Below are 13,029 nucleotides of genomic sequence, written 5' to 3'. Positions count from 1 at the left end.
TGTTTTCCAAATGCTAAATTTGTGTGTCAGGATTGTGCTATCTACTTTTTTAAAGCTCAATTGGCCCTTAATTTAGATAACATCTAATGATTCTAGCACCCAAGTTTGATTTTTCTATATTAATTTTTATTATAAAACTTCCAATATTGATTGTTGCAAAAGAAATTGTATCAAAGAAATACTTTAGAACATCAATCAAAGCTCATAAAGATGGATTTTTAAAAAACGCACCAAATGATGTGGCTACTACGCACTATATATATTGATTGTGCCAACCAAAAATATAATATCTAAACACAAAAAGCACCAACAACTCTTATCATAAAATTGGTCAAGTTAATCTCAAGTACAAGAAAATAGCTAGTCCCAATTTTAAAACACTATCAAGTTTCAAATACACTATTGTACGTAGGACAACCAAATTAACATTTGATTATTAAAAAACCTAAAGAATATTGGGAGTAGTTATGGCCATAAGACCATAACTAGTCATGTATAGCATAGCGTCAAAGAACATATGTTTGTGCCAAAAAATCTATATTGACATGCCACATTTTCATCAATACATGGTTCAATAAAACTTCTAGACATGGTCTCTCAAAAATTCAATATATGTTTTAAAACTTTAACAAATCTTCTAGTGGTGGTGTCTCAAAAAAGGAGGTTTTTCAAAACACCATTGATATGACTAATACGCAGCATATGAATTGATTACACCAGCTTTGTATGGGTTGTACACAAAGATTTCCAACAACTCATTTTATAAAATTTATGGTCTTTATCTCATGTACAACAAAATACTAAGTGCACAGAGCATAGTATCATGTAGCCGTGGACTAGCTATAGTGTCGCCCGGTTTTCTTCGTGATGAGGTGGTTTCTGGTTTCTTAACATTACTCTCAGAAGATCTCTCACGTTGTTCATCTCTTGGAATAGTTTTTGGCCCTTGGCCCAATATCCAATCCCTATGGGATACGCTTGGTATTTGGTTTGTTCCACCTCCTCAAAAGTCATTGTAACAAAGTTGTTGTTATAGTAATCTCTAAACAGGTAGGTTGGTAGATTTGATGATCCCTTATCCTTGATCTTGAAGATATAGATGATCTTCATGGGTGTTAGTTGTCCTGATTTGGCATGCGACGTCCACGGAAGATCTTTGACGTTTCTATCCTCCCAACAATAGACTCCGATCCTAGGATTGTCTGTACTAAGCCATTTCAAAGGTTTCAAATCAACTTGATCGTATCCCTCGAATTCTAAAGTTGGTGGTCTTCTTTTACTGCCATATCTAGAATTATGGTGTTTACTTCTAACCCTCATTTGTCTATCACGTCAGGGTTTTCGACTTGTAAATACCGAGTTCCATTTGTATCCATGTACATTTTTCCTTGTTTGTTTGCCCTGATTTCCTCTTCGAACTCAATACCATGGTCATCAATGCAATAGCATACTCTTTGTTAGGATCCAGATAAGCCTGAGCTCCATGGCGATTAGTCTTATAAAATGAGAGTATATGCTTGTAGTGCATTGTCGTCCCGATTTTTGAGTGAGTCGAGTAGGAAGACATTTCAGATGTTGAATATGAAAAAGTGTGAGACTTCTTCAAGGATAGTTTGCAAGGGATTGCCTTGCTTCACACTCTCTTCAGTGGATACTCTACTGGAGGTTTCTCCAAGTATGCCTTGATTTCCTAGTACACGACCAGATCTAAGGTTCATAAAGACTTGTGAAGCCCTGGATAGAGTACTTACCTTTGGATTGACTTGTGGTCAATTTTTCCCACTTGACTTGATTGCAACTTCTGTCAAGCTGCCAATTCCTCGTCTGCAACCTGATTCCTCAATATGTCCTTGAGCTTACCCACTGGTTCATAGAACTTTTAAGCATACTCTCCAGTCTGATTTAGTGGTTTGGAGTCTTTTTATGCTATTTCTAGCTGTAGACCTGAAATTCAGCAACTTCAAATAACAATTCACAATGATTCTTTCGGAGAGAGAAATGTTCTAAAATCCACCTCGGATCCTACTTACCCTACTCGTAGGTTCTCATGCAATGGGGTTGTGAAAGTGTCCACAAATACTCGTTTTCTTGTATTTTACGGTTTTTTGAGCATTGATCTTAAGACTTGTCTCATCTATTAATCATCCTCAAAATTCTAATCTAGTTCTACAGTACTACAATCCTAAAACTCTAAAGACTTTCAGAAAGTACAACTTACCTCCAAGCTATCTCTACACAACAAAAGACGACTATCTTAAGCTATGCGGTTCTAAAAGGAAAGTTTTTACTCTAGGAGATCATAGAGGAAGTTAAAGGATAACTTCACAAGACGCTCGTGTTTTTTCCTAATTTAGGTCTCTTTGATCCCCAGCAGCGGTACCAAATGTGGGACGGGTGTCTAACCTTACTCCTATCTTCTTGCAGATTTAGCGGAGAAGCACGATTAAATTGTCAATCCATGGGACGAAGCTGACTCGACTAGTGCATAGAGACTACAAGAGGTTGTCAATCTCTCAAAAAACAACAAAGAACTTGAATCTAACTCAAGATACACTCAAGTGACTGAAATCACCAAAAGGAAATTGCTCATTGGCAAACAAATCACATCCGCTACAGCATCAAACGACATCCAAACGTAACAAAACTTCTAGGACATGTTTATAGGACCTAAGCATACATGCTTATGGTCTCAAATCCCACTTTAGGTCAAGTGAAAAAATTGCGATTATTAACAGCAGTGGATTTTTGGCCTAGTCGTTTTTGACCTAGAATGCACCTAAATGCTTAGCAATGATGCCCAAATACCTGCCTATGCTTAGTTTTGGATTTTGAAGTGTAAATTCCTACTTATGATGAAATTAGGCCGTGGGTTGGCGATGCCAAAAGCTACAAAATGCTGTGAAATGCTTACATCAATGCATAGAGCTCTACCTGCGGTTGCAATGCAACATGTGCGACTACAATGTGACAACCGGAGAGGGATTAGGAAGCACAAGAAGAAGAGAAGTGGACGCCGTTAGCTCACGTAGTGCATTTCATTATCCAAAACTTAAAATTAACTTACAAAAATTGGCTTTTATACCTTAGCCAAGGTTTTTGATGGTCAAAACTAATAATATGGGAGCTCTCACTAAAGATGGGTGAAGACAGGTTGATACAATCTGGAAGCTTGTAGCCCTGGCTCATCAATTACAAGGTTTATCCAAAAAATAGGAGTTAGAATATTCCCAATTTATCGAAATAATAAGTGTTTTTACAATGAGAGCTCCAAAAAATGGTATCCGAGTTAGCTTGCAGCTAACAAATGAAGTGCCTTGATTGGCATGTGGTGATTGGAGAGGCCAACACCAATGCAATTAGTGTGTGCTTGTCAAGAGCGTGTTTAGAGATTCTAGTCTATGGTAAATCGGACTTTGGTGGGCTTAATGTGCATAGGAGATGCTTGGTTGATGATGTGATTAGAGTTAGTGATGTATGACTAACCTCTATTGCATTGGATGAGCATACTCTTGAATCCTCTCATTTTGATACATCCGATGCTCGTGCTTCCATGCCCTAGCCGGGTTGCCAATCCTAGGATTGATAATTTTGTTGGTCTTGGTTTGATTAGGCTATGCTACTATTGCCCCCAACATTGACCATCTAGAGTGTTTTGTCACCCACACAATAGGTGGGTGAAGCCGCCTCATCCAATCAATCCTAGCTTTAGAACTTGATGTTTTTGCTTCGACAGTGGTTGTTGAGACAAGGGGGGCGTATGAAAATAATTGGACCTTGGAGCTCATCCTGTGTCCTTTGTGGGCTCGCCTCTACCAACATCCTCCCCTTTTACTTGCACCCACTACAAAGTTATATTCGGCACACTTATTTTATAGTGAGCTTTTTTGTTGCAATTTTATCTTTTATGCTCGCCTTTGAGCTGTGTTAGGCGCGCTAATTATCCTATCTTTGGCGTGGCTGCTTTTTATTTTCAATGCTTGTTTGTTGTGACTTTAGTCTCTTTTTGCTTTAGGGTCTTTCCAAGGAGCTGGTCCCTTGGTGTTGCTTGCCTGCTCCTCCTTTTAGCCTTTTATTGCTTGCTCGCGGTGCCTACCATGTTGTCAAACGCTTCACCCATGGAGAAGGACATTGTTAAGTTTTTGCTTATGGTTGTGGATAGGAAATTGCCCCTTTGTGATGGGGTTATGTTTATGGAAAAGGGGGGCGGATTGGAGCCATGCTCGTCATTCATGGACACAAAAACATGAGAAGCCTCAAATAAGGGCTCTACCATCCCTCAGACGAGGCATCTTTTTGCTAGCATTTTGAAGGGTCCTATCCCTTTGGACAACGGGTCCATCAAAACCACTGAGGTAGTTAGTGATGGAGGCTAGGAAAAGATGAAAAGTACCAAGGCTTGACTAGAAGAAGAACTAAAAGAAGTGAACAAGAAAATAGAGGCCAGCCCCAATGGAAACAAAAGAACCAGCTCACAAGAAAATAGCACTGGAATTATCGATGATGGGCTTGTGGATCAAGACTATTGTGCTCTCAAGAAGTCTTTGTTGCACCAAGTGGAGGTGGCAGAGGCGGTCACTATGGCAAGGTAAGCTTACACTTGTATTTGGATTCAGTTGGAGAGTGCCCAATAGGTACAAGATAATTCAAGGGATTCAAAGTCCACAAATTTGGACATGGAGAAGTAGTAGAAAATACTTCCTACCTCGCTAAGGGCTTCTGCTTAGTTAGGTTCAAGGAGGACTCCAACATCTCAAAGATTCTGGAGAAAGGTCCCCTCCTGTTCAACATGACAACTATCTGTGTAGTACCCTACGAACCCATTTTCAATTGCACCAAATCCCTCCAGGGGATCCATCTAGTTTGGGTTGAATTTGTAGGGTTGCCTAGCTAGCTATGGGATAATATCAGGTTGTTGTCTAGTCAGCTAGGCACCCCCCCATTTGTCCCAAACAAGACGGGGCTTGTTAGATCCTTGAATAGGGTGTGCATAGGGTGGAATTTATCTAAGGTCCCACCAAAGAGAATGGTGATCAATGTGGGATCTGGGTTAATTACATTCCACTCAATTTTGGAATGTACTTTGGGACTTTCTTTGAGTGTAATAGATTTGGGTACTTTGCAAAGGAATTCCCCATGAAGGCAAAAATAAATACCGATCCCATAGTGCAAGACTCCAGATCAGGAGGTGGCATATAGAACACTACCAAGGGAACAACTGGGACGGGGAGCGAGGAACACTTAAAGAGTAGCAAAGAGACAAGAGTAGGGGAGGAAAAAGAGGCTATGGTTTGCAACCAAGAGGCCACCAAACTACAAGAGACAAATGTGGAGAAACAGAGATCCACAATGAATATCCCCCAAAGGCCATGCTCTAAGAATGCCCTTGCTTTTACTGCGTCTACACATAAGCCTATGACTATAATAACTTTGTCAATTGTACAAATCCCAAGTCTAAAAAGGGTCAAAAGTGTGAAAACAGTGGCGAGAGAGACTAGAGACTCGAAAGGGAAAGGCTTGTATCCACCCCCTGATCAACTTAACAGCGGAACTTGTTTCATCCCACTTCACAACCCCTTTAACTTGATTCAAGAAAAAAAAGTCCCTTGACCAAGGTGATCCTCTGGATTCTCCTATAGTCAGGGTCAGGGAGATTGGGCAGGCATTGGAGGTTGAGGAATTTGTCCTACTCTCCCAATGATGGAAGTTCTAGCTATACAATCATGGAACATGAAAGAATTGAAGACTAGAAATAAGCACACCCTCTTTTGGGAGGATGTTAGAAAGGATAAGGAAGTGAATTTCTAGGCCATCCAAGAACATTATCTAGATGCTCGTAGCAAAAGAAAATAGGCATTGGGGAAGAAGCTGGTGTTCTATGGAGAGGGATTGGATGAGTTTAACGGGATTGTCTCTATTGTGGACAAGGACCTGGAGCCCAAAGTGGTCCATAATCACCTCTTTGAGAGAGTCCTAGGAGTCAAAGTCATGTGGGCAGATCAACTTATAACCATAGTGAACATATATGGTCCATGGATGCCAAGGATGGAGCCAAATTGTGTATGCACCTTAGGGATTCCCTTATTGAAGGAGAGTGGGTTTTGATAGGTGACTTTAATATGGTGGAAAAGAGAAAGGACAGAACATGATCAACCAGAGCATGTCGGACCAACTTCCTTTACACATGAAGCTCAAGAAAGTTAAAGGTGAGGGGCAGGCCCCCAAAGGGAGTAATAATCTACTTGTTATTGGGGCACACCTGTTCAAAGATCCGCTGTTTAGAAGGCTTATGAAGAAAGCTTTGAGCAAAATCAATAAAGATATTAGTTTAACAAAACCTAAAGCTTAGGAACTCTTTGATTGGAGCATATAGAAAGTGATCAAATTCTCGGCCCCTTGGATGAAAAAGGCTTGAGAACAACATTGGAAGCAGCTCAAAGAGGAGCTTATAACCCCTTCCACTATTATATACAAAACCCTTTCCACATAAATATCTTCATTGATAACGGCCACTATGGAGACCAAATGTTCTTTGCAACTGTCAACCATCTTACTTTTGATCATTGCTTAGCCCACTTCTTGTTGAGGGGGGAGAACCAATCATCCTTGGACATTAGAGTGTGATGGATGTCTTTGGTTTTTGGTTTGCAAAAGTGTCTTCTCGTGGGCCATTGACAAGCTTTTCACTCAAAACAAGATTCAGAGATCGACATTACGATATTGCCTAGCCCTTCAATAGCTATATTGATCAACAATCTTTTAGTGTCATTGAGGAGAAATTGGGCAATGAGGCGGTCAATGTCTTTCCAACTCTTACTCTTGCTATCCCAGACATTAGGATAAATGTGAACCCTATAGGGGCTCTTTGGGATTAAGATTAATTAGAGGCCAGACAATAGAAAGAGGGTAGTGGATACACTCTATGCTCTCAAAATAGTAGGGGGACAAAGTACTCTTACAGTTCTTAATGGACGCTTACCTAGTGAGAAAGTGGGGGGTCGGGGGAACACAAGTTTCCCTCACTTTTGACCCGGTTTTGAAAAAACCTCAAAAATTTGAAAATTTGAAAATATTTCAAAATTCAAATCTTATCTCTTTAGAACCTCCCACACCTATTTTATGGTTAAAAAAACATTTTTTGACCTCCAAACATTAAAAACATGAACCAAAAATCCCTAAATTGAAAAATTTTCAAAAATTAAAACACCGTTTTCTACAAAGCCCTCCACCTCCCCACCCCCCCAACCTATCCCATACTTGAAAAGTGAATTTCTCTCTCTAGAACCCATTTCCCAAGCCCTCCTTGTTGGAACAACCATCACTCTCACCCTCTAATCCAACACTCTCTCTCTACCACCACCTCCGTTATAGCACCAAGGAAACTCATGTCTCTTACCCTCCCCACCTCATAATGCCACGCAAGGATTATCCACCTTCTCCTTTCTGCATTGCAGCACCAACTAAGATCCTCTCCCTTCTTCTCCATTCCCACCTCCCCAACAAGGTCCTCCTCCTTCTCCCCAGGCATGGCACTTCCCTATACCCTATGTTCTAGCTCTCATTCACCGCATCACTCCTAGGGGGGATTTGTTACCATAGACATGTGGTAGTGATGTGTGTGAACACACTTAGGACCGCCGTGCATTTTTTACCTCACTAGGAGGTTTTTGCCCTTGTGCATTGTATATACGCCCATCACTCTAGGGCTATCTATCTTTTCATTGCACACTAAGAAAAGCACTCTTTTTGCGTGCCTTAATTTTCCTTCATCTTCTCCAAGCTGTGTGTGTTTTTTTGCAACCCTAAAACCAAACTTTTGTAGAACCATTATCTTTTCCTTTGGATCTGCAATCTTTAGAAAAATGATCATGCTTTCCATAGTTGTAACAACGGTTCTTGGTATCCTTTCTGGAATTCAAAGTAGCAAGTGCTCCCACACCATTGTCAAAAATTTGAAATTTTCCTTGAGTTATCAACATGTCTTCCTACTCAATGAGAAAAGAGCCCAACATCATCAAATTCCATGTTTTCTTGTGTGATTTGTAGCCAAAGTGTCCTAGACACAGTTTCATATACCTCATGCCTCTTGAGAACCAAAGTAACTAGCTGAGTACTTGTATGTGAACTTTTCATATGCCAATAGATGATAATGAATAACTTTACCTTTCATAAGAAATGATTGCATGGAACTTTTGCATGGAATTTGGATGGAAAATAACTGTCCAATAAGGATGTTTGCCTGCATCGTAGAATCCCGATCAAGCATTCCAACGAGCTTGAACCACATATCATCAGCAATCTTCAAGGTCTGGATGGTTGGAGACATTTCCTTTGTAAGATATTTTGCAATGGTCGACATTGCCTTCGCATTACAAGCATCCCAATTGACACACAATTTTTTATACTTGTCACCTTGAAGACATATGTACTTGTTGTTAGGATCTCTTATAGGATAGGGCTCCAAGCTATGAACTATGCCCCATAAGACTTTTTGTGAGAACCAGAGTCACATAATCAAGTTCCAATGGTGGGCGTACTTATTTCCGTTCAATTTTTTGCTAGCGCTTGAGCAAGGGGGTGCCATATTGAAGTTGCAAGATCTAAAATTTGCAAGTTCTTGCACCTCAAGGGGTGGCCACACAACCCAAGCTGCCAAAAATTATTCATCACTTCCCTTTGCAAAGCATCTTCCTTACTTCCCTATCTAGAGAGAAACCCACTTTAGATGCCCCTCGCTTGGGCTCCAAGATCCCTCCTTTCAAGCCACCAAAACAAGTGTACCTAATACTTCACAACCTATAGAGTTTTTAAAATGCTCAGTTCATGAGTGAGAGGAAGGGGGGGGGGGGGGGGGGGGGGTCACTGCAAGGAAAGGAGAGAACATCACCATCTAGGTGGGGTAAATGGGTGGTGTTTTAAAATGTAGGGATCTCAAGTGATCTTGTTGCCTAAGAGGGCCTCTCGCACCATCAACGATAGCACACAGGTTGGCGTTTTAAAACTCTAAGGGTTATGCATCAATAGATGGGAGGACGCTTTTCTCCACAAGAAAAAAGAGGGGTCACCTATCAAGCATTCCAAAACATAGGTGGGCCAATGAGTGGGGGTAGTGCTAGAGAAGGTTTGCAAGTGCTTACAAACATTAGCATTTTAAAATGCTAGCGACAATGCTAGTTTGGCACACACGGAGAGAAGCAATGGGAAGTTGCCAACATTTTAAAATGTTGGATGCAGATTGGGGGGGGGGGGGGGGGGGGGGGGTTAGATGGCACCGATGATGTGGGAGGGGAAACTCTTCAATGCTTCTTCTTCTCAATAAGAACTACTAGTTCTGCCAAGGCTCTGACACAATGTCAAAGTCAACAATGCGGAAGGGTAGAGAACAAGAAGAGAGAGAGAGAGAGAGAGAGAGAGAGAGAGAGAGAGAGAGAGAGAGCCTTGAATCAATCAACCTTGGTGATGAATAATTGATACAATCCACTGGGAACAATGGGTTGCATATATACCCATCAAAGTAAATTTCCCTACCCCTAGACTTTGAGAAATAAGTAAAATAAATATGTAAACATCAAAATAAATGATGGAATCACATTAGTTAGTTCACTTGAGATTCCATAACTTTAACACAATAGAGATAGGTATCATTGTAGGGTTGGAGCATCAAGTATTGGGATGAACTATTCGAAATTTTGCACCTCCTTGTACAAACAATTTTGCTATGATCATTGGATGTGCAATCTTGGAGTGTGGACTCCCTTATAGTGCATATATGGATCTATTGAAAGCTTTGATATTATAATGAAGATACCCAATGATAATTTGAAATGTGTCCAAGCGAACAAGCATTGGACTCTCAACAATGTGAAAAAACATTTAGCCATTATGGGTTTTAAGGACCTTTAGAAAGGCCAATTTGTCTTCAAGGTCACAAGGTGAGAATATTTTCACCAAAGTTTTGGTCCATCAAAGTTTGACATTCATTGCTTCACTTTATGTTAAATGTTCATCGATTAGAAAGACAACGGAAGACAAAGTGATGGTCCAAGATTATTGGGGCATGGATGGAACTATGCTATCACTGTTATAGCTTTGTTACTCTTACATTTGATGCATCCACAACCTCTGTCTCTGTACCCACATCCACCCCTTTGTCACAATTCACCCTCTTCATTAAGGACACCAATTACAAGGTAAAGTTGGACCTTCACACACTTTTCACTTGTCTCCCCGATCTTGCAACCACCGTTGCCCTCCACATGGACGCATTTGCAAAGATTTTGGCATTCATGGAGGAGCTCATCATGAAATATGCTATAACGATCCCCCACATGCAAGAATATAGGGGCCTTGTGACCTCTTGTGTTACATCCACAAAGGAGATCACCCCTTCTCTAAGCGATTGAGACAATTCCTAGTAATTACTGCCGATGCATGTCATTGGCTTCTTTAGTGCTAGCACCTTTGGGGTTTGATTATCCATTGGGGGTGGAGTACCCTTTTTTCATGGCTACCTTCATCTTCCTTTTCAAAAAGAAACCCAATTTGGAGGGGGTGCAACTGCCACACCTGCAGGTTGGCTCCATCATCAAGGATGCCAAGGAGCCTAAGTGTGTCCCATGAACCCTTCGGCCAAAGGCTAGGCACTTTTTCGTGAATACAGTAGGAGGATTGATGAAGTGGTGAAAAACCCCATTGTTGTGGCTAGCACTAGTGCCACTCTATAGGATACTCCACTAATAGATGAGGCCATCATAGAAGTAGATAATCAATTTCTTATCATCATTGGTAGTGGATGGGGAGGAGTTTCTTTTTGGCATGACTTGGAGAAATCCTTCGGCCTGTGCATGGAGGATTTCTTGAGTGTGCTATGCAATAATACCTAATTTCCCCTAGACTCCAAGCTAGATGCCCTTGAGAGGAAGATTCCTTCTCTCGGCGAATTTTCCACTAACACTATCGCACTTGTGTGTGAGAAAGTTTTGGCAGTAGAGCCATTGTACATGACATGGGAATATTTTCAAGCCATGCAAGCCAAGGTTGTACCTACAAGGACACCTACTCTAGTGTAAAACCCTCCCTCTAATGAGTCAAAGATTGTGGATGTCCCGAAGTCATGCATTGACTTGGATGGGCGAAAGAGAGGAGGAGGACAAGGAACAAAGGGTAAATTCTATCCTAATTTCAAAAATTTTGTTCTTATCTTAATTTTCCTTTTCTTACCCTTGATTTTTTTTGTCAGGATGTCCTAGAGCTTGATGAGTTTTCAGCGTGGATAGGGGGCAAGTGGATGACCTTTGGACCATCCTACTCCCTTGCATACTACATTGGAAAATTACACCCTTGCAACATTGTACACAATGAATTCACTCCCCAATCTCATTTCATGACATGGTCTTTGAAAGACTTGTGCAAATTCTTGTGCTTAAGTATCATTGCCCTAACTACTCATCTTCTCTTCCTAGTGCATAGATCTTTAGCATGCACTGCATTTGGCATTGGATTTTGTTTCAAGGTTCTTGCCCCAGATAGGGATACATGCCTCTATGGTCTTGACTAACCCTGAGGTGATAGCACACTCCCTCTTGGTTGAGGAGTTTCCTTATGCGTAACAAAGACACCAAGAAGTGGTTGAGAAAATTATGGGCACTCCAAATGAATGATGTAATATCCCTCCTTTTAAGTATTAATGAACTATATGGAGTTTCCTTTCTATCTTGTACATTCTATTCAATTATGTTTCAAAGTTTGTTAAGAACCCTATGTTGGTTGCAAGCAAACACACATAACTTGGAGAAGATGAAGAAGATCAACGCACACAATAGAGAGTGTATCACATAGTGCACAATAGAAAGATAATTTAGCCCTAGAATCATGGGTATATACAATGCATGCGGGAAAAACCTCCTAGTGAGGGAAAGAATGCCTCAATGGTCCTAAGTGTATTCACACACATCACTGCAGTAACCACATATACGATAAAAAATCTCCCTTGGCAGTGATGCAATGAACAAGAGCTAGCACATAGTATGTATGGAAGTGCCATGCCCTAAGGACATGATCAATCCACAAAAGGAAGAAAGTACAAAGTTTTGTGGAAAGATTCAAACTTCTCATGATGCAATGCCTTTGTGAACAAATCTACGAGGTTGTCTTGTGTCAGCTCATAAGACAAGCTGATATCTCTTGTTGTGAGTCTCTATCTGACATAGTGATAATGCACCTCAATGTGTTTTGTGCGAGCATGAAAAATTTAGTCCCTCGCAACTGCCAATGCAGTGTAACTATCAATATAGATGATGTTGGAAGTGTCCTATTAAACTCATTTAGTTGTGAAGGCTATCATGTACTCAACTTCACAATTGGAAGCGGCCATAGTAGGTTGCTTCTTGCTCAACCATGATATGTGTGAGCTTTCAAGCATGAAAAAAAAACCAATTGTGGACACTCATGTGTCATTACAACTAGCCCAATCCGAGTTCAAAAAACCATGTAAATCTAGCAACAATGATCCCCCCTTGGCATTAAAAAACCCAAGATGTAAAGTGCCAGTGCCACTCAAGTAGAAAGACCCTGGGATATGCATAAATCTACTAACTTGTGAGACTACAAACTGAATATTTGGACTAGTATTGCATACATAAATAAGGCATCCAATAGTATTAGGATAAAGAGTGACATCGACAGGATCACCAACATCATGAAGACTTAATTTTAAACTAGTTTCCTTTGGAGTAGCAATAGGTTTGCAGTCCTCAAGGCCAAACATACATAGTAATGTCTCTCTATGTAACTTGTTTGACACAAGGCAATACCTCCATCACACTGCTTCAGCTGTATGTCCAAGTAATGATGCAAAAGGCCCAAGTATTTCATCTTGAATTACCATTCAAATTAGCCTTGAATTTAGAAGTGTGTGTCTCCTTCGGACGAGTAATCAAAAAATCATCTACATCAATGAGAAATACATTACCCTCATGCTTGACATACAAAGAGCTTTCTTTTGAACTGTTACAAAATCCCCGTTTAATCAAA

The sequence above is a fragment of the Adiantum capillus-veneris genome, chromosome 29 (assembly GCF_014529385.1).
Source record: "Adiantum capillus-veneris isolate H3 chromosome 29, ASM1452938v2, whole genome shotgun sequence".
Taxonomy (NCBI): domain Eukaryota; kingdom Viridiplantae; phylum Streptophyta; class Polypodiopsida; order Polypodiales; family Pteridaceae; genus Adiantum; species Adiantum capillus-veneris.
Note: the sequence above shows the minus strand (reverse complement) of the source record.